The sequence below is a fragment of the Melozone crissalis genome, unplaced genomic scaffold (genome assembly GCF_028551555.1).
Source record: "Melozone crissalis strain CALT ecotype California unplaced genomic scaffold, PUWL_Pcris_2 ptg000111l_1, whole genome shotgun sequence".
Lineage (NCBI taxonomy): Eukaryota > Metazoa > Chordata > Aves > Passeriformes > Passerellidae > Melozone > Melozone crissalis.
Genome location: NW_026535888.1, coordinates 7751835 through 7774305, shown reverse-complemented (window position 1 = coordinate 7774305; position 22471 = coordinate 7751835).

Here is a 22471-nt window from a genome sequence, read left to right as displayed (position 1 = left end):
CTGCTGCTATCTGTCATGCCAGGTGCAAAAACATCTTCACAAACCAGGCCTTTCATCCAAGGATTTCTCAATTGTTGTCTTCATTTCCCATAAATCCCACCAGGCTGAAAATGGAGCAAATGTTACACCCTCGTGCTCATCCCTGTCTTTGGAGGGGAGCCTGAATTCCTGTTTTTTCTCCAGGAAAAGCCCTCCCGTGCTGAGCAGGCACCAACCTGAGCTGCACACCTTGGGATGTTTGGCACTAGAGCTTCAGAGATCCCAAAGGATGTGGGGCTGGGATGAATGCCTCTGGTTCTTGCAGGGAACCCTGCAGAGATGAGGTTGGCACTGAAGTGGCTTTGAACTGACCCAGATCTGAGAGCTTTGTCTAGAGCTAAAGAGCTCCCATGGAAAAAATATACTTTAAAAAGCTGTTTTGCCTTTAGGGCTTGTGAGGGAGAGGGTGAAGCAGGCAGAACGTGAAGCAGCTGCTTCAGCACCCAACACATCCCACAGACCAGGGGAGACTCAGTGATCTTGGAGGTCCTTTTCAATCTCAGTGATTCCTTGGTTCAGTGATTATTCTGGTGTCTGTGGTAGTTTCAAGAGGATCTGCTTGGTTTAGGTTGAATCATGGAGCATCCTGAGCTGAAGGAACATCAAGGATCATCCAGCCTAGCTCTTGGCCCTGCTCAGACCCCCAACCAACCCCACCCTGGCCATCCCTGCAGCGCTGCCCAAATTTCTCCCCCATCCTTCATCTCCCCCATCCCTCACTCTCACACAATCATGGAATGTGCTGAGCTGGAAGGGACCCACAGGGATGATCAATCCCAAAGCCAAACCCTGCCCAGAGCCCCCAGCCAGCCCAGCCTGGGCATCCCTGGAGCTCTGGCAGCCTCGGGGCCGTGCCCATTGCCTGGGCAGCCTGGGCAGTGCCAGCACCCTCTGGGGGAAGAACCTTGCCCTGATCTCCAGCCTGAGCTGCCCTGGCCCAGCCCCAGCCGTGCCCTGGCTGCTGTCCCTGTCCCAGAGCAGAGATGGGAGCTGCCCCTCGGGAGGAGCTGCAGATCCCTGAGCTCTGCCCTCAGTGTGCCCTGCTCCAGCTGCACACACCAAGAGCCCTCAGCAGCACCTCCTGTGGCCCCTCCAGATCCTTCACCATCATTGGACACCCTCAAACACCTTTACATCTCACATTTTGGTGCCCCAAACCCACTGATGTTGGATCCCCTCGTACTGTGGGTTGGGGGATCAGCCCCAGTGGGATCTGTGGCTCTCCTTGACCCTGAGAGCACGGAGAACCTGCACAGCTCCTGCCACGGTCCTCGTTGTTCCCCTGATAAGGATCAGGAACCAGCTTCCCAAGGCCAACCCTCCTGGCACTTTCACCACACTAAAATCACAAAGAAAAACAACAGGGCTGGCGGAGGGCCGGGCCATGCTGCACAAACACGGCTCCCAAAGAAGGAACAAAGGCGTGCACGGGGTCCTGAACGCCAAAGATGGGCTCTGCCTCCTGCAGTTATTTTTTCCCTTTTGTTTCTGCCTGCGGGAGCACATTGTTCATGTCACTATGAGGAGTTCCAGGCAGACATGACGAAAGGGACAAAGCAGCCCAGGACAGGAGACATCCCGTGCGGGCCTGGCACTGTTTGGAAACAAGGAGTGAGCAAACAGGAAAGGCCTTTAACCATTGAGCACTCGGGATCCCAGCGTGCTCTTGGCAGCAGCAGGAACAATGGGGTGATGTCACAAGCCAGAATTCCCCATGGTGGATGGCAGCCGAGCAAATAATCAGCATTCTTGTCCTGGGACATGAGCAGCATTTTTCCAGCGTTGTTCATCCCCCACGGAGCCGCTGTGAGGAAGTGAAGGAAAGAGACATTGTCAAGTGGGGCTTCCTTTGGGATTTTGGCTGCCCCTCTGCCCTCCCCACTTCAGCACATCAGCTGTAATTAATAAATCCCAGCTTTCTGCTGATGGGGAGGAGCTCAGCGAGGCACAGGGAGGCTGAAGGGGATGTTTCACACAGGGAGAAAGGGTGAGCACACGGTCTGGATACTTGGAAGGCAAAGGGGCAGAGTTTCCTCAGCTCTGTGGGGCTGTGAGCTGACACTGAGTGAATCTGAAGTGTTGCCCACGGGATTCCAAAGGGGCTGAGGATGGCTCAGGAGAGAATCCTGCACAAACAGTGGTGGGATTTCAACAAATTTTTAAAAATAATTTCAACTATTTTTTTCAAAATTTTTTTTCAACAATTTTACTATAATTAGTTTTTAAGGATACTAAACAACATGAGCAACACAAAGGCATCCTCCAGATCACAGTTTCTCCTTATTTTGGCTTCAAGTCAGCTCTGTGGAGTATGTCTTGAAGTTCATTTGCAACATCCAGGCCTCTCCTGAGGCAGCTCTTGAGTTCCCTTTTGGCTCCTTTCTGTCAGTGGGGACTGGTGTCATGGGAGGACTAGGAGAGCTGGGCAGCCCTCAGGGCTTTGTTCTTGGGCTGTTACTGAAAATCCAGACTCACCTCTCCAAGATCTGCTCTTCAAAGACCCAGCTGGTTTCCCCACAGCCACCCTGGGCTGTCCCTTCTGTGTTGTGCCAGGGGACGTGGCACTTGTTGCTGGAGCTGGATGTGGGATTTCAGCAGCAAAAGGGACCTCAGTGAGTCCCAGACAGTCCTGATGTTGAAGATTGCAAAGCAGGATGTTTTCTATCACCATCTGTATGGCAGATTATCTTTGTCAAGTGGGCAGTTTGCCTTATCTCTCTCTTTGAGTGACCATACCCACTCCTCCCTCCAGGGAGACACCTGCTGATAACAGCTATTTAATTGTCCCTGCATGGCTGATAAGAACTACAGCATCCCATTGGGAGATGGGAGCCCAGAGGGAGGAGCCAAGCATTCCTACCCAGATAGAATCTGGAGATTCTGGAACACCAGCACGGCTTCTGCACTGGATTCCCCAGAGGAACAGCAGCTGCTTCTGCCCCTGGGTCTTCAGAGGAAGAGACTGCCCCTTTCTCCAGGATCCCTGCTCCAGCAGAAGCAGCCCTGACACTGCAGGAGGGCTGAGCCACAATTCCAATGGCACTGCTGCCACCAGCCTGACCCACAGGGTGTCAGGTTGGGTTCTGACTCTGGCAGTGTTGGTTTAGTTTATTGCATTGTTTATTTTATCCTTTTATTGTTTTTTCCTTTCCCATTAAATAGCTGCTATTCCTGCTCCCATATTTTTTGTTGCCTGAGAGCCCCTTAATTTAAAATTTATAGCAATTTAGAGGGGTGTGGAGGGTTTACATTCTCCATTTCAGGGGAGGCTCCTTCCTTCTTTAGCAGTATCTTTTCCAAACCAAGATACCTGAAATGCATCTCTGCAGAGAGGAATCCAAAGCCATGAGTGTGTGCATGGTTTGCTGATAACAGATTTGTCCTGCCCTGTGTGTGAGGTCTGAACACACCCCAGGGACTGTTTGTGTGGTCACAGGGGGGTTCCTCAGGAGTTTTCCCATCCTGAGGCTCCCAAGGAAGCCCAGTGTCCCTCTCAGGGGTGGGCAGAGGAAGCCTGGCCCCAGGCATTGGCGCTGCTGCCTCTGCCCACACCACAAACACAAGGTGTCCCCAGGACAGGTGGGAACACACAGGGAGGGGAAGATCCTGGGGTGTGCCAGCTCCATCCTTCCCAGGGAGGTGGGAAGGGGCAAGTGGCCTTGGCAAGGACCACCTGTGACATCCAGGAGAGGCAGGCTGTGACCCTGGAAGGGTCTGTCCCCATGCCAGGCACTGCCCTGTGCCAAGGGCCAATCTGGAGGATAAGACTGATATATCCTGGCATCCTGGGGAGCTGCAGGGATGGATCATCCAATTCTGATATCCAGGGATGGATCATCCAGTTCTGATATCCAGGGATGGATTTTCCAGTTCTGTTTTCCAAGGATAGATTATCCCAGTTTTTCTCCACAGGGATAGATTATCCAGTTCTGATATCCAGGAATGGATTTTCCAGTTCTGCTCCACACAGATGGATTATCTAGTTCTGATATCCAGGGATGGATTATCCAGTTCTGTTCCCTAGGGATGGATTTGTTCCACAGGGATGGATTATCCAGTTCTGTGCACCAGGGATGGATTATCCCAGTTTTGCTCCCCAGGGTTGGGTTATCCAGTTCTGATATCCAGGGATGGATTAACCCAGTTCTGCACTGCAAGGATGGATTATCCAGTTCTGTTCCCCAGGGATGGATTATCCAGTTCCCTTCTGCATGGATAAATTATCCAGTTCTGTTCTGCAGAGATGGATTAACCCAGTCCTGTTTTCCAGAGATGGATTATCCAATTCTGTTCCCTCAGGCATGGATTATCCAGTTCTGATATCCAGGGATAGATTATCCCAATTCTGTTCTGCAGGGATGGATTTTTTCCACAAGGATGGATTACCCCATTCTGATATCCAGGGATGGATCATCCAGTTTTCCAGGGATGGATTATCCAGTTCTGATATCCAGGGAAGGATTATCCAGTTCAACTCTGCAGAGATGGATTAACCCAGTTCTGTTTTCCAGGGATGGATTATCCAGTTTTGTTCCCTCAGCATGGATTATCCAATTCTGATATCCAGAGATAGATTATCCAGTTCTGGTAGATTATCCCAGTTCTGTTCCTCAGGGATGGATTTGTTCAACAGGGATGGACTACCCAGTTCTGTTCTGCAGGGATGGATTATCCAGTTCTGTTTTTTGGGGATAGATTATCCAATTCTGATATCCAGGGATGGATTATCCAGTTTCCATCTGAAGGGATGGATTATCCAGTTATGCTCTCCAGGAATGGATTATTATGCAGAATAATCCATCCCTGATATCCAGGGATGAGTTATTCAGTTCTGCTCTTCAGGCAGAAGACACAAAGCCAGAGGTGCTGTCCTGAAGGACCTGGTGACACTTTCCTGTCCAGGAATTTGAATTCCAGTGGCTTTGGGACAGCAAAGTGGAAGGGCAGGAATGGCAGCAGATCCTGATCCCTTTCTGCAGTAACTGGAGCTCTCAGGAGCCACTGATCAGGGCATGGTTGGTGCTCCTGGGATTCTGGCACTGATGGGATGCCCTGGGATGTCTGTCAGGCAGGGAGAGAGAGCTGGGATCTTGGTCTTGGAGGGAGAAAAGAAAGTGAATATCTCCTAGACCTGTGAAATGTCCTGAGCTCTCCTTCCAGGTTAAATTCCTCCAGGGGAGATGTGTGGAGCGAGTTGGGGTAACGAAGCTGCAAAGATCAGTCTGTCTGCACTCTGATCCTGACCCTGGTACACAAATGTCATTAAATTTACACAAAGAGACCAAGCCTTGAGTCAGATAAAAGCAGGGGGAGGCAAGATGGAGGCTGAATTAAATCCAGGGAGGCACCAGATAAATGGGAATACTGGGAATGTGTGGATGTGTGATCAGCACACTCAGCTCCATGTAGGGCTCTCCTGTTCTCTCAGACCTGGAGAAAACCTTCAGGAGCAGCCAAACCTGGCCCCTTATGGCACTGCCTTCTACTGGTGGCTGTCACAGGCCACAGACCTGGTCTGGTTTTCAGTTATTTAAAATCATAACAAATGTGCTCCTGATGATGCCTTTCCATCCTGCTCTGGGAGCTCTTGAAAAGAGAAACGCTGAAAAAAAAAAATTGCAGCTCTCCCACATCAAGAAATCGGAGGATTTTTGAAAATTTCAGGACTCCAAAGGCTCCCAATTCCTTCTCCTTTCCTCACCAGCTGGGAAATATAACCTAGAAGCCTCCTGAAGGTTTTTTCCAGAGCGTGTTTCACCCTTGCTCTGTGGATGGAAAAGGGAATATTTGCAGTTCAGAAAGGAGTTTTTTTAATAAAGTGAATAACAATTACAGGCAGTCCCGTGTGCCTGCCTGATCACACATTTTTGTGCCCAAAAGGCAAGAAAAGCAAAGTGCAGAGTGTTTAAACAGCCCTGTGGAGACATTCCTCGTGTGTTAAGTGTTCATTGGAACACCTTAACAGGGATGTCTGCCTTGACTCCACCCTGATGGCTGAGCCCCTTCAGCTTTCCAGCACGATGAGTGACCTGGAATTTATAATTACAATAGGTGTCATGCAATTAATCAGCACCTGGGAGCTGCCTCGGTGCTGTGGGAGCCCCAGCCTCTGCAGCAAGTGCAGGAGAGCAGAGCAGCTTGTGCAACAGGGCTGAGATAAGCCTGGAGGGGCTCCTGCCCCTGGACAGGCACAAATGCCCCTTCTCCAGGTGCCCCAGGGTCAGGCCCAGAAATGGGAACCAGGTTGGATGCCAGCACACAAAGTGACTTCAAAGAATCAGTTTGGAAATGTTCAGAAGCTTAAATCCATTCCTGAGCTCCCCATCTAGGTTATATTTCTCCAGGGGAGATGTGTGGGGTAAATTGGGGCAAGGGATCTGCAAAGATCAGTCAGGGGCAGAAACTGATGCAGAGAACAAGGCAGAAGTTACAGAGAGAATCCCAGAATGGTTTGGGTGAGAAGGGAGCCTAAAGCTCAGGGGCAGGGACAGCTCCCACTGCGCCAGATGCTCCAGCCTGGCCTTGAGCACTGCCAGGGCTCCAGGGGCAGCCACAGCTGCTCTGGGCACCCTGGCACAGCCCAAACCTCTCTAACCTGGCCTTGCCAGGCTACAAACCCCCTGTGGCAAATGCCACTGGGGGCGCCCGGAACCAGCCAGGAAATCATTCTTTCCTTTCAGTTCTCCATTTGCTGCAATGGGTTTTGGTGCTGGTTTCCATCCTTGATTGAGGAATGGGAATGCCAGAGTGGTTTGGGTGGGAAGGGATCTTCAATGGCAGCTGATTGCAGGGCAGGGCCACCTGCCACTGTGCCAGGTGCTGCCAGCCCCAATGTGCAGCCTGGCCTTGGGCACTGCCAGGGCTCCAGGGGCAGCCACAGCTGCTCTGGCAATTCCAGCCCAGCCCCTGCCCACCCTGCCAGGGAACAATTCCCAATTGCCAAGATGCCATCCAGCCCTGCCCTCTGCCACTGGCAGCCATTCCCTGGCTCCTGTCCCTCCATCCTTGTCCCCAGTCCCTCTGCAGCTCTCCTGGAGCCCCTTCAGGCCCTGCAAGGGCTCTGAGCTCTCCCTGGAGCCTTCTCCTCTCCAGGGGAGCATCCCCAGTTCTCCCAGCCTGGCTCCAGAGGGGCTCCAGCCCTGCAGCAGCTCCGTGGGCTCCTCTGGGCTCTCTCCAGCAGCTCCAGGTGTTGGTGATGTTGGAATTCCAAGGGCTGGAGCAGCTCTGCAGGTGGGGAATCACCTGAGCAGACCAGAGAGGGAGAATCCTCATCCTGTCCCTCATCCTTTGATGCAGCCCAGAACACGGGGGCGATTTTGGCTTTCAAACCTTCACTGCTGAGCTCTTAAGCCCGCAAAATCCCCAATTCCATCCCTCAGGGCTGGTTTTGATCCATCCCCCTGCCCCTGCTCACCTCTGGGATTCCCCAGGTGCAGAACCTTGCACTTGGCCTTTGTGACTCCCCCAGGTTCTCCCAGGCCCCCCTCCCCAGGCTGCCAAAGTCCCTCTGGATGGTGACATAAAGCTGGGAGAAAAGCAAGGAAAACAAACAAAATGCAAGTGTCTGCCCTTTACACCTCAGCACTTTAATAGGGAGTTAATTATTAATTATTGATATGGTTTATTGGTGCTTTGGGGCATTGATTGTGCCGCCTGTAGGACGGATCCCATTGTTCTGAACAATGTGCAGATCCACGGGAACACACACTGGGGTTACAAAGGTTTTCCAGAAAAAATGCTGATGCTGAAACACTGAAAGTTATGAACACTGAGAATATCTCACTTTCCCTCTTGAATTAGGGCTAAAAAAGAAATTAACTCCAGAGTTTTTGATTTTTTTTTTTGCCTTCAGTAAAGTCATTCCAGCTCTCAGTCTTGCAATTTGTGGCAAAATGTTTGGATTTTTAAAATTTTCTTTACTCAGGGACTCAAAATTAAAAAAAAAAATTCTCCTGTCAAAATACCACATTTTAATCAGACTTGCAACTTTCCTAAATGCCTTTAAAAGAAGATTTTTAAATGTTTTTTAAAGGAGTCAGAAACACTTGATTTGGAGGGGAAAAAAAATCCAAAAAAACAAACTGCAAAAACATCTCCAAGATGGTCATAATTTCCATGCAGCTTTTTTTTTGGGGGGAGGAGATGAGAGGCTCCAGCAGCAGATGAGTTAGGGAAGGAAACAAGGAAAGTTGCAGGAGAAAGTTTAATTAAAGTGGGAGTAATTAGGTGCTGAGGAATCCCAGGGAGGACCTGGCACGGGCTCGGTCTGGGCAGTGTCTCCTGGCTGATGGCTCTGCCCTTGGCTAGGTGGAGCTGTAATTTGGTTACTGGTTAACCAAATTAAAATAACCAGTTTGCCATGTGGAGGAGACACGGGGGTAGGACGGTGGGGATGGACAGAGAGCAGAGATCTCTGCAGCCAGGGATGGGAACTTGTGGTTTATTGCAAAGGGCCTGAGTGCAGGGCCCTGCTGGGAGCTGCCAGCCACAGCTCAGAGCAGGTCCCAAAGAGAGAGAGAGAGAGAGCAAAGAACAAAATCAAAAGGGAAAAAGAGGTAAAGAAAATGGTAAAGAGACCGAAGGCAAGAGTGTGGTAAAGAGGATGGGAGAGCCAGAGAGCAAAGAATAAAAGCAAGAGGGAAAAAGAACGAAATTCCCATTACAATACCATAAATCTTCTTTGTGCTTAATATTCTAATTCTTGCTAACCAATCTAGTACAAGATACAAATCCTATAGCATTTACATACTATAATATTAGTATATAACATTTACATTAGTATATAAAATTTTGTGACTAGGTTCATAAATCATAGCTGGAGGGTTGAGAGTTGGTTAGTGATTCATTGATTGTCTAGGGAGGGTAGTAATAGAACTGGAAATGTTATTGAGATGAGAATTAGTGGGATTCCTAGGAAGGATGGGCTTGAAAATTGGTCAAAGAAGTTTAAGTTCATGGTCAGGTTCAGGGGGTAGTGCTTGGAGTGATGGGTGGTTTGCTAGAGGGGAGATTTATTGATACGAATGACATAAGTTTGGGTTGGTTAATTAAAGGGAAAGTGGGTCATGAACTCAGTTAATGACTCAGTCAGTTACAATATATACATATATACACATGTATGTGTGTGTATATATATATATACTATATTTACTATAAGAATCATTACATTACCACACTGGGTTACATTTCAAACCCTAAAAACTCCTCTTTGGGCCCCTTCTGCCAAGCTGGCAGGGTCTGCTCTGAGCCTTGGGCCTGTCTGCAAGCAGAGGGGATTGTTTGATCCAAAGGGGATCACCTTCAGCTGGCCATGCCATTGTTTTCCAGTTGTTCAGTAACTGAGGGATCTCAAAGCTTGCTTTCATTTCAGTCTCGCTTAGAGTTTCCGTATTCTCAAAATCTTTTGCCAGACAATCATATTTATAAAGCTTTCCTGTTTCATCTTCTCCAACAGCTGTGGAATCCCACTTTTCTGGGGGTTTGACTCCAAGTGCAGAGGGGCCCAAGCTGAGGGGAGCAATGTCATTTTCTGCTCTGCTGGAAATTCTTTTCTATTCTGACCTAAAATTATGTCAAGTATTTGGATTTCATATTTTAAAAATTAATATAATAAATATAATATATAAATATAATAAATATAACATCAGAAACAATTTTATCTCAGATCAATTTTATTACAGGAATTATTAATTTTTAATATATCTTATACCATACTTTATAATATACTAGAAAAATATATAATATATAATATATATAATATAATATATGTAATATATAATATATGATATATAATATATAATATATAATATGTTATATGTTATATATAACATATATTTTACAGTATATATTATAATATATTTTTAATATATTATTTCTTTTATCTCAACTATTTTATTACAGGAATTATTTACTTTCTCTATATTTTTACAATGTATTTTATAATATATTAAATATTTGTATAATATAAAAAATATATATTATAATATATCTTAATACATTATTTATTTTATCTCAACAATTTTTATTACAAGAATGTGTTATTGTGAGCAAAAATTGCAATTTTTTCATATCTTAAACAATATTTTAGCATAATTATAACAATTGTTGCAGTTTGAAGTCTAAATTTAAACCTCCCAGTGGCACAGCCCATTCCAAAGCTGATAGGAGGTGTTGCAAAATCCCAGACAAGGGCTGATTTTGTGACCTCTGCTGCTGCTTTGGTGGTTTCAGAACAATCAGAAGGATTGTTTGGAGAGGATTGTGAAGGATTGATTTGTAAAGGATGTTTATCAACACTGTGGTTGTGATTCAGCCCAAGGGGATGCTTTTTAATTTCTTTTTTATTTTCTTTGGGTTTTTTATTACGATTTTTTTAATATCCATGGTCCAAATTTCCCAATAGGGAAGGGAAGGGAAGGGAAGGGAAGGGAAGGGAAGGGAAGGGAAGGGAAGGGAAGGGAAGGGAAGGTTCCAGGAAGGTTCCGGGAAGGGAAGGGAAGGGAGGGGAAGGGAGGGGAAGAGAAGAGAAGAGAAGAGAAGAGAAGAGAAGAGAAGAGAAGAGAAGAGAAGAGAAGAGAAGAGAAGAGAAGAGAAGAGAAGAGAAGAGAAGAGAAGAGAAGAGAAGAGAAGAGAAGAGAAGAGAAGAGAAGGGAATCCTATTTTCTCTCTTTACCCCAGGAACTCCCTGGCTGCTGTGCTGGTTCTGAGCTCTCCAGCCCCAGCTGGTGGAGCACTTTTCCCTCAGGAGTTCCTGGGCAGGAGCCTGGGGCTGCCCTGGGTGGTTTTACTCTGAAGAACACACTTTAGTTATGTGTGACATCCCCTTGATGCCACAAACCCCCTCCTTTGTAAAGGAAACCAAGGAGAAAACAAGATGGGAGCAGAGGAGGTGATTGGACTCAGCTCCCCACAGGGTTTTTACTATTTATAACCTCAGGGATTCCTCAGAACAGCCCTGGCTGTGCTTGCAGGGTGGTTCTCTCCAGCATGAATCATGTGGGGATGCACATTCCTGCTGCACAGCATTCCCTGCACATCCCAGGGTCTCACCTGCCGAGGGACAAGCTCAGCCCTGGGGGAGCTGAAAACCCAAAAATCGTCTTAATTCCCCCCAGACTCCTCTCTCTGAGCACTGAGGCCACATCACTGCCAGCCTAGGGCACACCCAAACCTTCCCCCAGCTGGGTTCAGCCCCTTGGGACCCATCCTGGCATATCCTGGGGCTCCTGCAGTGGGGGAAGCTCAGCCCCCAGCCCAGATCCCTCCTGTCCCCCCTGTGGGGTCACCAGCCCTGCAAGAGTGCCAGAAATGTTAGGATGTGGCTCATGAGGTTGGAGTGGATCTTGGAGGGCTTTTCCAACCTTTCCAGCTCTGATTCTGTGCTCAGAGTGCAGGGACAAGCCCAGGGGGGCTGACAGGGCCAGTCCCAGCCCATCCAGGAGGTCCAGGGGGTCCTTGGCATCAAAACCTGATGGAAGCATAGAACCCAGTGCAGCTTTGAGCGCTGGAAGCAGGGAACAGCCTCCTTAAATCACATTGTCAAGAGGCTGGAGGAAGTATCAGGTAATCCAGCCATTCTTGGAGTGGCCCCTGCCTCTTTTTTTCAGGCTTTTCCTAAGGAAATTCTGGATCATCACCAAAACCCAAATATCCCCCAGCCCTTCCATAATCCCCAGCACCCTGTGCTGAGCTCAGCTCCTGAGGGTGCCAGAGCTGCCCCCACACTGCTCCCACTCAGCTCCCCTTCCCCTGAGAGCCTCCCCCTGCTCCCTGTGATGCCTTGGGAAGGCTGGCCTAGAACAGAGACCAGGCAGAGCTAAAGAATAAAGCAGGGATTTATTGAAAGGATCTCCTCCATGGATCCACCTTGGGCAGCACAAGAGCCCAGCCAGGGCTGTACCCAAGATGAACCAAAATGGTCCCAAAATGAACCCAGGATGAACCAAAATGGTCCCATAATGAACCCAAGATGAACCAAAATGGTCCCAAAATGAACGACCGGGCACGGGATCTCTCACTTTGATCAGTTCTGCTTCATTTACATTTTTCAGTTCATTGTCCAATTCCAGCTTTAGCCCATGCAGTCCCACCCTGCTTGTTTTTCTCTCTCCAGCCCACGGTGTTTGTGCTCCTGGGCTGAGATTTGGATCATTTGTCCTTGGTCCCCAGCTGGAGCAGGAATTGTTTTGTCTCCCTGCTCTGTGCAGAGAGCTCACCATCCCCTCATATGAAGCCCAGACCCACACACTAAAGTAGAATCTGAAAAATAGAAAAGCTAAACCTGAGGCATCACCTGTGTCCCTTTGTCCCCTGGGTTTGGGTGTCACCTCTGCAGCTCCAGCTGCTCTGGGAGTCTGTGCCAGGGCCTCCCCACCCTCACAGGGAGGAATTTCTCCCTGATATTAAATCCCACCCTCTTTCAAAGCCATTTTCCCCCAGACCCAAGCATCCACTCCACTCCTCTCTCCTCAGTAACCCTCATCCCTCATGACAGAAATGTCGATGACCCAGCACTGTAAATCCACCTTGGAAAATTGAGGTTCTGCCCCATTTCTTCCTGCTGCTCTTTCTCCAGAGCCCTGGAAAGGCCCAAAACACAGATTTTTCAATTTGAGGCTTCTCCTGCCAGCATGGCAAGATGAGGATGCTTCAGAAACATGGATTGTCTCAGATGGTAAATCCACAGGTCAGGGCTCAGAGAAGCCTAAGCAGAGAGCTGCCTAAATCAGTGGGAAATGCAAAGGATGGGGTTATGCACCAGGGGAACATGATCTGGGAATGTTCTCCAGAGGTTCAACACCAGAACTCATTAATCCCAGGATAAATGAGCATCTCTGGAAGAAAGAGGTCTCAAAATCTCTTTTCATTCCATCATTCTACTCAGTAGCCCATTTACTCCCAAACTTCTATTTCAGCCAGTATTTAGTCACTTGTGTACACCCCAAGGAAATGAAATAGAGACTTTTGGAGTTCACTTGAATTAGCAACATGAATTAAGCATTTAAAGTTTAGTTTGTAGAACTATGTGTTGAATTTGAACTTTTTTACTTAAGAAACCTCTGCCATGGTACAAAGGGCATAGGAAAATGCAAATTTCTGAAGTTTCTTGCATAAAGAACAATACTAGAGAAGACTAAGAGATACAAAAAGCTTCGATAAAATTCCATGTCAGAAACTCCTCATTTCTCCTTCCCAGGGGGCTCTGGAAGAGGCAGGGCCTGGAGCAGGTGAGGTAATTCCCACCTGGCCTCTCCCCAGCCCGGGGAAGCGCTGTAACTGCAAGGCTTTGGGGCTGCTGCACTCACACACGTCTGAGGGCTCGGCTCTGCCTCTTTTGTGTGGCTTTGGCAAGCCCTGCACATGCCTCATGGGCCAGGCCGTGCCAAAAACCAGAGAAACAGAGCGTGGGGCACGCCCGGTGCGGGAGGGCCCCGTGCACAAACCCACAGAGCTGCAGCCAGAGGGGATTAAACACTCCAGCCCTGCATGAGGCATCCTTGAGAAACCCAAAACCTCAGGTGCCACCTAACTGGAGCTCCTGGGGCTGGCATTCCTCCCCAGGCCACTGTCACAGCCCAGCACGGTGCCACCCTGCACGGGTACGTGCGCGTCCTCATGGGGCTGGCACTGCCTGAGCGTGGGCTGCTCTCCCCCGTCCCCAGTGCTGGTGACATTCTGGGAAGGAGTTCAGCAGCACAGGGCAGGGACAACTCTGGAAATGCTGGTGAGCAGGGTTGGATGGGTGAGAAATGATCCTCACTTTCAAAATTTAAAAGTTTATTAAAACTTTATCAGAAATACAACAGAAGACTGAATAGAGAAAATATCACAGCACCAGGAGCAGAGGATGTTCCCCACCATGTGCTCACCCACACCATGGAGGTTTCACCTTTTAAGCCTCTGCCCCCCCAAAGTTCTGTCCATGCTGCATGCCAGATCCACACCTGGGACCTGGAGCTTCTCCCCAGCCAGGCCAGCACAGGGAAAGCCCAGTCAAGAGCTCAGGGGTGTGGAGGAGACCAGGCAAAGCCAGGCCTGATAAAGCACAAGGAGATTGTGAGCAAGGGAGGGACCAGCCAGTCTGGGCCAGGGGAAGGTGTCTGAGCTAAAATTCTGGGCTCAAAAGCCCTGCCCGGTGCACAGGAGGAGGTTCTGATGCTGTGGGAACCTGCAGGAAACTTCCAGCTCTCTGTGCTCTGTGCCCTGGGCATCTCCTGTTTGGTGACTGTGACCCAGTCCCTCACTTCCAAAATAATTTAAAAGGTTTATTAAAGCCTTATCAAAAACACAACAGAAAACTGAATAGTGAAAATATCACAGCACCAGGAGCAGAGGATGTTCTCCACCATGTGCTCACCCACACCATGGAGGTTTCAATTTTTAACCCTTTGGTCCCCCAGAGTTCTGTCCATGGACTCCTCCTGCCCTGCCCAGGGGTGGAGATCACTGCCTGACACCTGGATTGGGGGGCAGCTGCTGCCATGGTAATGAGGGACCCTCCCAAATGTCCCAAACCCAGGGTACCCCTGAGAACAACACAAGGGGGGTAAAACACAACTATAAATCTATAAAACTGCTCCTGACATATATACAGGATATTTGCCTTTTAATTGTGAGAATCAACCATGGCATTGCTCATCTGTCACAGATGGATCCCCAAAACCCAACTGCCAGCCTGACCTCACCAGGAGCACAGCAGACAGGGTGTCCCTGCAGAGGGGCTGGCCCACGCTGTGCTGCTCTCCTCCCTGAGCAGAGGGGCTTCCAGTCAGGAGGGGCTTTATTGTGTAAGAGAACAAAACAAGAGAGAACAAAAGGAGTTTTCTTGAGAGGAATGAGTGTGCGAGTGTGTGTGAGTGTGTGTGAGTGTGCGTGTGCTCCCTAATCTGTAGGGAAGAGAGCAGGAACTGCCTGAGCTGAAATGCAGCACTGCTGGAGATGTGAACACTCATTACACATGGACACTCATTACACATGGACACTAATTACACATGGACACACTCATTACATATGCACACTCTCGTTACACATGGACTCATTACACACAGACACTCATTAGACATGGACACACTCATTACACATGCACACTAATTACACATGGATGCTCATTACCCATGGACTCTCATTACACATGAACACACTCATTACACATGCACCCACACTCATTACACACACACACACACACTCATTACACATGGACACACTCATAACATATTCACCCTCATTACACATGAACACTCATTACACATGGACAGGCATTACACATACTTTGGGTGGGAAGGGATCTTCAATGGCAGCTGATTGCAGGGCAGGGCCACCTGCCACTGTGCCAGGTGCTGCCAGCCCCAATGTCCAGCCTGGCCTTGGGCACTGCCAGGGCTCCAGGGGCAGCCACAGCTGCTCTGGCAATTCCAGCCCAGCCCCTCCACATCCTCCAAGGGAGGAATTTCTCCCTGGTATTAAATCCCACCCTCTTTCAAAGCCATTCAAAGCCATTTTCCCCTATCCTATCAAGGAAAATGGGCACATCCCATTTCTGCAGCCCCAGCAAAGGGGGAGAATGTTGGAATTAAAAGGTTTCCTCAGGAGTGACCTGTGCAGGCGACCTCAGTCTTGGGGTTTCATTGCCCATGAGAGGAAGGGGGAAAACTGAGTGCAGGGAAGAGAGATCTTAGAGGAGAAGGCTCCAGGGAGAGCTCAGAGCCCTTGCAGGGCCTGAAGGGGCTCCAGGAGAGCTGCAGAGGGACTGGGGACAAGGATGGAGGGACAGGAGCCAGGGAATGGCTGCCAGTGGCAGAGGGCAGGGCTGGATGGGATCTTGGCAATTGGGAATTGTTCCCTGGCAGGGTGGGCAGGGGCTGGGCTGGAATTCCAGCTGGGATGGAGTTCCCAGAGGGCAGTTATTGCTCTTCAGAACCCAAAACTTTTATCAGGAGCTTACACTGAGGAGGGCCCAAGAATATGGACAAGAGAAATGTGTCTGAAAGATCATCCACAGCAAAACACATGGCCAAGAGTGTGTCTGACAGGGGGTTGAGCATCCACAGGAGGGGACCTAAAGGGATGTGCCTTTAGAGGTGTCTGACTTAAAACCCAGCCTCCTCTGAAGGGCTGGAGGCCAGAACCAGAACCTTTGTAGCTGCTTGTGGCCTGTGAATGTCTGGCCACTGCACAAAGGTGATTTCAGAAAAGCCTTTACTAACCCTGCTTTGATGTAACTTAGTGTGGAAGGCACAGAAAGTCAACTTCTCCTTTCTGTGTGTGCCCTGGAAGCTCCAGCACAGCCTGGGAGCTCTCCCCATGCTCCCAGAGGGGTTCCAGGGGTTCTGGGTGTGCAGCAAGAGGGGAAAGGCTCCTCCAGGAGCAGCTTTAGGGCCCACTGTTCACACTGACTCTGCCAGGTTGGAAGGAACCTTAAAACTCATCCAGTCCTGCCTGTTTTCATCTTCCTTTTTCCATCTCTGTCAAGACCAGGATTGAAGGCACTCAAGATGATAGTTTGTGTTCAGAGCCAGGTGTTTATTGTTTCTTATCTGTGTTACAGTCCCACAGCAGTGAGTTCTGCAGTTCTTCACTATGAGGCACAAAAATGGCCAACTATCTCTTGTTACAAGGTCTTTTATGGCTAGACTGTCCAATTAAGAAATGACACCTAAATTATTTTCACTTTTAACCCAATAGCCAATCACTCGAAGTCTGCAGTGTGGACTTTTCTGTTCACAGAAAAGCCTCCCAAATGCATGGAGAAGAAGGAGAAGGAGAAGGAGAAGGAGAAGGAGAAGGAGAAGGAGAAGGAGAAGGAGAAGACCCAGCCTCTGCCCCAAAACCTCCATCTTGCTCCACATCTATTAGTGTATTCTAAACCCCAAACTCTGAGTTTCCCACCCTGTGATCTCACACATTTCTACCCAAACTCCACACCCACAATCCCAGTTCTGTCATTCCATTCTGGAAGCCTCTCCACGGCCTCAGGTCAGTGCAGTGTTCTCTGGGGGTCAGAGCCTGGCAGCACAGAAAGTCTGGAATTCTCAGCACCCAGAACTGCAACACAATCCCACCCTGTGCCATGTGCAGGGACACCTTCCACTATCCCAGGGACAGGAGTTGGGCCCCAAGAGAGGCTGTGAATGCTTTCGGTGCTCAGCTCTGGCTCAGCCAGCCCCTGCCCTGCTGTTTGTCCAAACCCCCATGGTTTTGGGGCTCCAGGCTGTGGAATTCAGATCCAGCCATCAGGGCTGCTCTGCACGGGGAGCTGCAGGCAGCAGCAAATGCCTGCTGTGCTGTGGCTGCCTGGACATGAACCAGAAGTGCCTGGGCTGGGGATGTCGGAGGGATGAGCTGGGGAGGAGGGAGGGCCTGCCCTGGGTTAATGAGAGAGGTGTGAAAATCGTGGCAGCCCTGGCAGGCAGCTGAATTATCAGCCTGGTGACAGATGCCAGCTAAGGAAGGGGTTGTGTGCTGCAGGCAGATGATGAAAGCCCAAGCACGAGGCTCCTCGGGTGACAGTTCATGGAGAGCTCACTCACGTTCCTGCAGCTGGAGAATTCCTCACCCTGCCCTGAAACCCCGGGGCACCAGGGAGCTGCCCTGGCAGGGCTGGACTTGCTGCTCCAGCTGCTCCCAGGGCATTGGAGCAGGAACCACGAGGACAATGCCACTGCTGGAGGTGGCTGCATCACAGCACGAGGTCACACGAACGGGGAAGAAGGGAAGATCATGGAGACATGGTTTGTGTTGGAAGGGACCCAAAAACTCATCCAAGGACATCCCAGGTGCTCCAGCCTGGCCTTGGGCACTGCCAGGGCTCCAGGGGCAGCCACAGCTGCTCTGGCAATTCCAGCCCAGCCCCTGCCCACCCTGCCAGGGAACAATTCCCAATTGCCAAGATGCCATCCAGCCCTGCCCTCTGGCACTGGCAGCCATTCCCTGGCTCCTGTCCCTCCATCCTTGTCCCCAGTCCCTCTGCAGCTCTCCTGGAGGCCCTTCAGGCCCTGCAAGGGCTCGGAGCTCTCCCTGGAGCCTTCTCCTCTCCAGGGCAGCACCCCCAGCTCTCCCAGCCTGGCTCCAGAGGGGCTCCAGCCCTGGGGTCCATGCAGTGCCCTCAGGTCCACCCCATCACCCTGTGAAGCCAAACAGAATCCCAGACTGAGGTGCAGCACTGGTTTTTGTGATTCCAGGTGACCTCAGAAGTGCATCAGACATAGGAATGGGACTGCAAATATTATTAAAATACTCTTGGAAATCCCAGGTTCTGGATTTGCCTGGTTTGAAAGGAGGTTTCTTAGTCTGTGGAGCTTTAACAGAAAACTGTAAAGCCTAAATCCTAACTCAGAAACAAATAATTATGGCAGGAGCTCTCCAGCTGGTTTTAGAGGAGAATTTGGGGATTTGCCACCTGGAGGTAATGACCTGAATTCCTTCTGGAGCAGCACCTGCAGTGAAACTCCTCCCGAGGGGCAGCTCCCATCTCTGCTCTGGGACAGGGACAGCAGCCAGGGCATGGCTGGGGCTGGGCCAGGGCAGCTCAGGCTGGAGATCAGGGCAAGGCTCTTCCCCCAGAGGGTGCTGGCACTGCCCAGGCTGCCCAGGCAATGGGCACGGCCCCGAGGCTGCCAGAGCTCCAGGGATGCCCAGGCTGGGCTTGCTGGGGGCTCTGGGCAGGGTTTGGCTTTGGGATTGATCATCCCTGTGGGTCCCTTCCAGTTCAGCACATTCCATGATTGTGTCAGAGTGAGGGATGGGGGAGATGAAGGATGGGGGAGAAATTTGGGCAGGGCTGCAGGGATGCCCAGGGTGGGGTTGTTGGGGAGTCTGAGCAGGGTTTGGAGCTGCACTGGATGGTCCTTGGGGTCCCTCCAGCTCAGGATGTTCCATCCTAAACCAAGCAGGTCCTCTTGGAACCACCACAGACAGCAGAATAATCACTGAATGAAGGAATCACTGAGGTTGAAAAATACCTCCAAGATCACTGAGTCCCCCCCTGCTCTGTGGGATGGGTTGAGTGCTGAAGCAGCTGCTTCACTTTCTGCCTGGGCATTCTCCCTCACAAGACCTAAATGCAAAACAACTTTCTAGAGTATGGTTTTTCTATGGGAGCTCTCTAGCTCTGGACAAAGCTCTCAGAGCTCGGTCAGTTCAGAGCTAATTCAGAGCCAAACCACCTCATCTCTGCAGGGTTCCCTGCAAGAACCAGAGGCATTCATCCCAGCCCCACATCCTTTGGGATCTTTGAAGCTCTGGTGCCAAACATCCCAAGGTGTGCAGCACATTCCATGATTCTGTGAGAGTGAGGGATGGGGGAGATGAAGAATGGGGGAGAAATTTGGGCAGAGCTGCAGGGATGGCCAGGGTGGGGTTGTTGGGGGGTCCAGGAGCTGGATCAATGATCTCTGTGGATATTCCAGCTCAGGATGCCCAGGGTGGGGTTGTTGGGGGGTCTGGGCAAGGTTTGGGGTGGGACTGGATGATCCTGTGGGTGCTTCCAGCTCAGGATGTTCTGTGGCTCTGTGATCCCCACTCAGGTTGGCTGTAGGTGTCAGGTCCTCACAGATGTTGGTGTCTCCTTCCAGACCCTCTGAGGGTCCCTGGTGCTGGAATGGGGCTGTCCTGAAGCAGCCCTGGAGCAGCCAAGGGCAAGGAGAGCTGCCCAGGGTGATGCTCCCCAGGGTGATGCTGCCCAGCACGTAGGTGTGAGAGGAGCCACGGGAACCTTTCACAGCTCCACGTTCCTCAGCTGTCAAGAGGCAAACACCTCCGTGTGGTCAACCCAAAAACACAAAAGCATTTAAATCCACTGAGATGCTTCATTTGGCCTTGACATAAAGCTCTGAGAGAGGACAAAAGCTGCTGGGAGGACAGCCCAGATGGGAGGATAATCCGCGGCGCTTTGGCACTTTACAAACACTCCCAGGAGCGAACAAAAGCATCTCTCGGGTGAAAGCTGCGTGTCCTGGGCTCTCTCCAGCTCGCTGATATGCAAATCCCAGCACACGCCACCCTTGGCACCTTCTCTGCACCAATTTTGGTCACGGCTCTGAGCGGCCTGGCTGAGTCAGCGCTCAGGAATTGCGGGCGCTCTTTGTTCTGGGTGCAACCAAAATTCGGACGTGCCAAGCGGACAAAAGGCAGCTCTGGGCTTTGGATTTTGGGCTCCTTTGGGCTTTGTACTTTGGGCTCTGGTCTCTGGGCTTTGTACTTTGGGCTCTGGGCTTTGGGCTCCTGCTTTGGTCTCAGGGCTTTGGTCTCAGGGCTTTGGGCTCTGGGCTTTGGGAGATTTAGTGAAGTTTTTTATTTTATTTATAGAAGAGCTTTCAAAGGCCACACCCTGGCAGTACCCAGATGGCTCCAAGATGGAAGCAAAAGAAAGCTAGGCCATGGGATCCCACATTTTTATAAGTTTTAGTCCATTTGTTAGAAACAGGACCAGACTCCCAGTACTAAAGTGATTTCAGCATTTATTATAATAAAAGAAAGGCCCAAAGCAGGGGCCCGGGCCAAGCAGGAGCGTTCCCATTGAGGATGCTGCAGTTGGCACTGAATGTCTTTGAGCAGTGATGTCCTCAATGCCTTCCCTGGGTCAGATGCCCCTTTTTATCCTGTTTTTTGTCCTTCTGGATTGGTTTGGTCTTGGATCCTTTATTTGCATGAAGGTTTTAGGCTTTGATTGGCCATTACAGTTCTGTCCAGGCTGGCTCATGGTGCACTTTACTGAGGTGTGTTATGGTACATGGAGTGCCTCATTTCTTATAACTCCCCTTTTATCATAACCAAACTAACAATATGTGTTAAAAACAAGAGCAAGCTCCTGGTACTAAAGTGATTTCAGCATTTATTATAATAAAAGAAAGGCCTAAAGCAGGGAGGCCTGAGCAGGAGTGTTCCTGTCAAAGATGAAGATGCTCCAGCACCAGCACTGGGTCTTCCTCAGCAGTGACGTCCCCGATGCCTTCCCTGGGTCAGATGCCCCTTTTTATCCTGTTTTTGTCCCTCTGGATTGGTTTCTTTTTGGGTCCTTCATTTGCACGAAGGTTTTAGGCCTTGATTGGCCATTACAGCTCTGTCCAGGCTGGCTCGTGGTGCACTTTACTGAGGTGTAATACCCTTTTAACCCCGTTTTACCATAACCAAAGTACCAGTACATGCTTAACAATCTATCAACTATTTTACAACAGTTTCTAACCTATTTTTGACACATTTGCATAAAGGAGCCAACTGTCCAATAAACAGTTTAAAATGATGAAGTTTCATCCTCCTTGCTCGCTTGCCTGCCCTCCTCTTCTCACATTGTTTGTGCTTTGGGCCTGAAGTTTGCACAGATTGTCCATGAGTCTCCAGCTGGAATAGGATTGTTTTGTGAAAAGATCACAGTGACATTAATAATAATTAATAATGACAGTGATATTAATAATTAATTGATAATGTTACTAGTGACATTAATATAAAGCTAAAAGCTTCACACCAAATCAGAACAGAAAAACCCAAAGGTATCAATTTATCCCTATCCCATTCTTAGAGGATTGTTTTGTCTTCACCACCCTGTGAAAATACCCTGGTGACATTAATATAAAGCTAAAGGCTGCTCACCAAACCAGAACAGAAAAACTTATAGCCCAAAGTATCAACTCTGGGCCTTTTTCCCTTTTTGAGGTGGACAAAGCTCCGTGCGGGGAGCCTTTGCTGTGGCTTCCCTGTGCCTCAGCAGCTTTCAGGGTCCTGAATTCCTGCTCCTCCCCTGCCCTCCCTCCAGCAGCCCAAGAATACCCCCTCAGGTGGATGGATTTGTCCCTGTTCATGGCAGGAGAAAATGTTTCAAGTCCCATTTCTGGGCTCGTGCTCCTGCCATGGCTCCCTGGAAATGTCACATTCCCCCTTCCAACAGCCACCCCAAGTTGAAAGGCATTTCCTGCAGGTTTTCCAGGCTCACAGAGCACCTGTGGAGCTTCCATGGCCACTGGAATGCAAACCCTGGGGTTTAAATCAGCCCTGATGCTCCCTGGAGTAGGGCAGGGGGGAATTCTTTGGAGGATGAGAGGGATCAGCCCCAGTCCGAGGCTCGCAGGGTAATGAGAAGCTCAGAAGATATGGAAGAATTTCAGGAAGATCAATATCAATCCCCAGGGCATGCCCCAAGGAGGCAGAAGCCCCCTGGGGGGATCTCATATAGCTGTTCAGTGTTTGCTTTGCTCCAGCCTTTGTTCCCTGGCAGGGTGGGCAGGGGCTGGGCTGGAATTGCCAGAGCAGCTGTGGCTGCCCCTGGAGCCCTGGCAGTGCCCAAGGCCAGGCTGCACATTGGGGCTGGCAGCACCTGGCACAGTGGCAGGTGGCCCTGCCCTGCAATCAGCTGCCATTGAAGATCCCTTCCCACCCAAACCACTCTGGCATTCCCATTCCTCAATCAAGGATGGAAACCAGCACCAAAACCCATTGCAGCAAA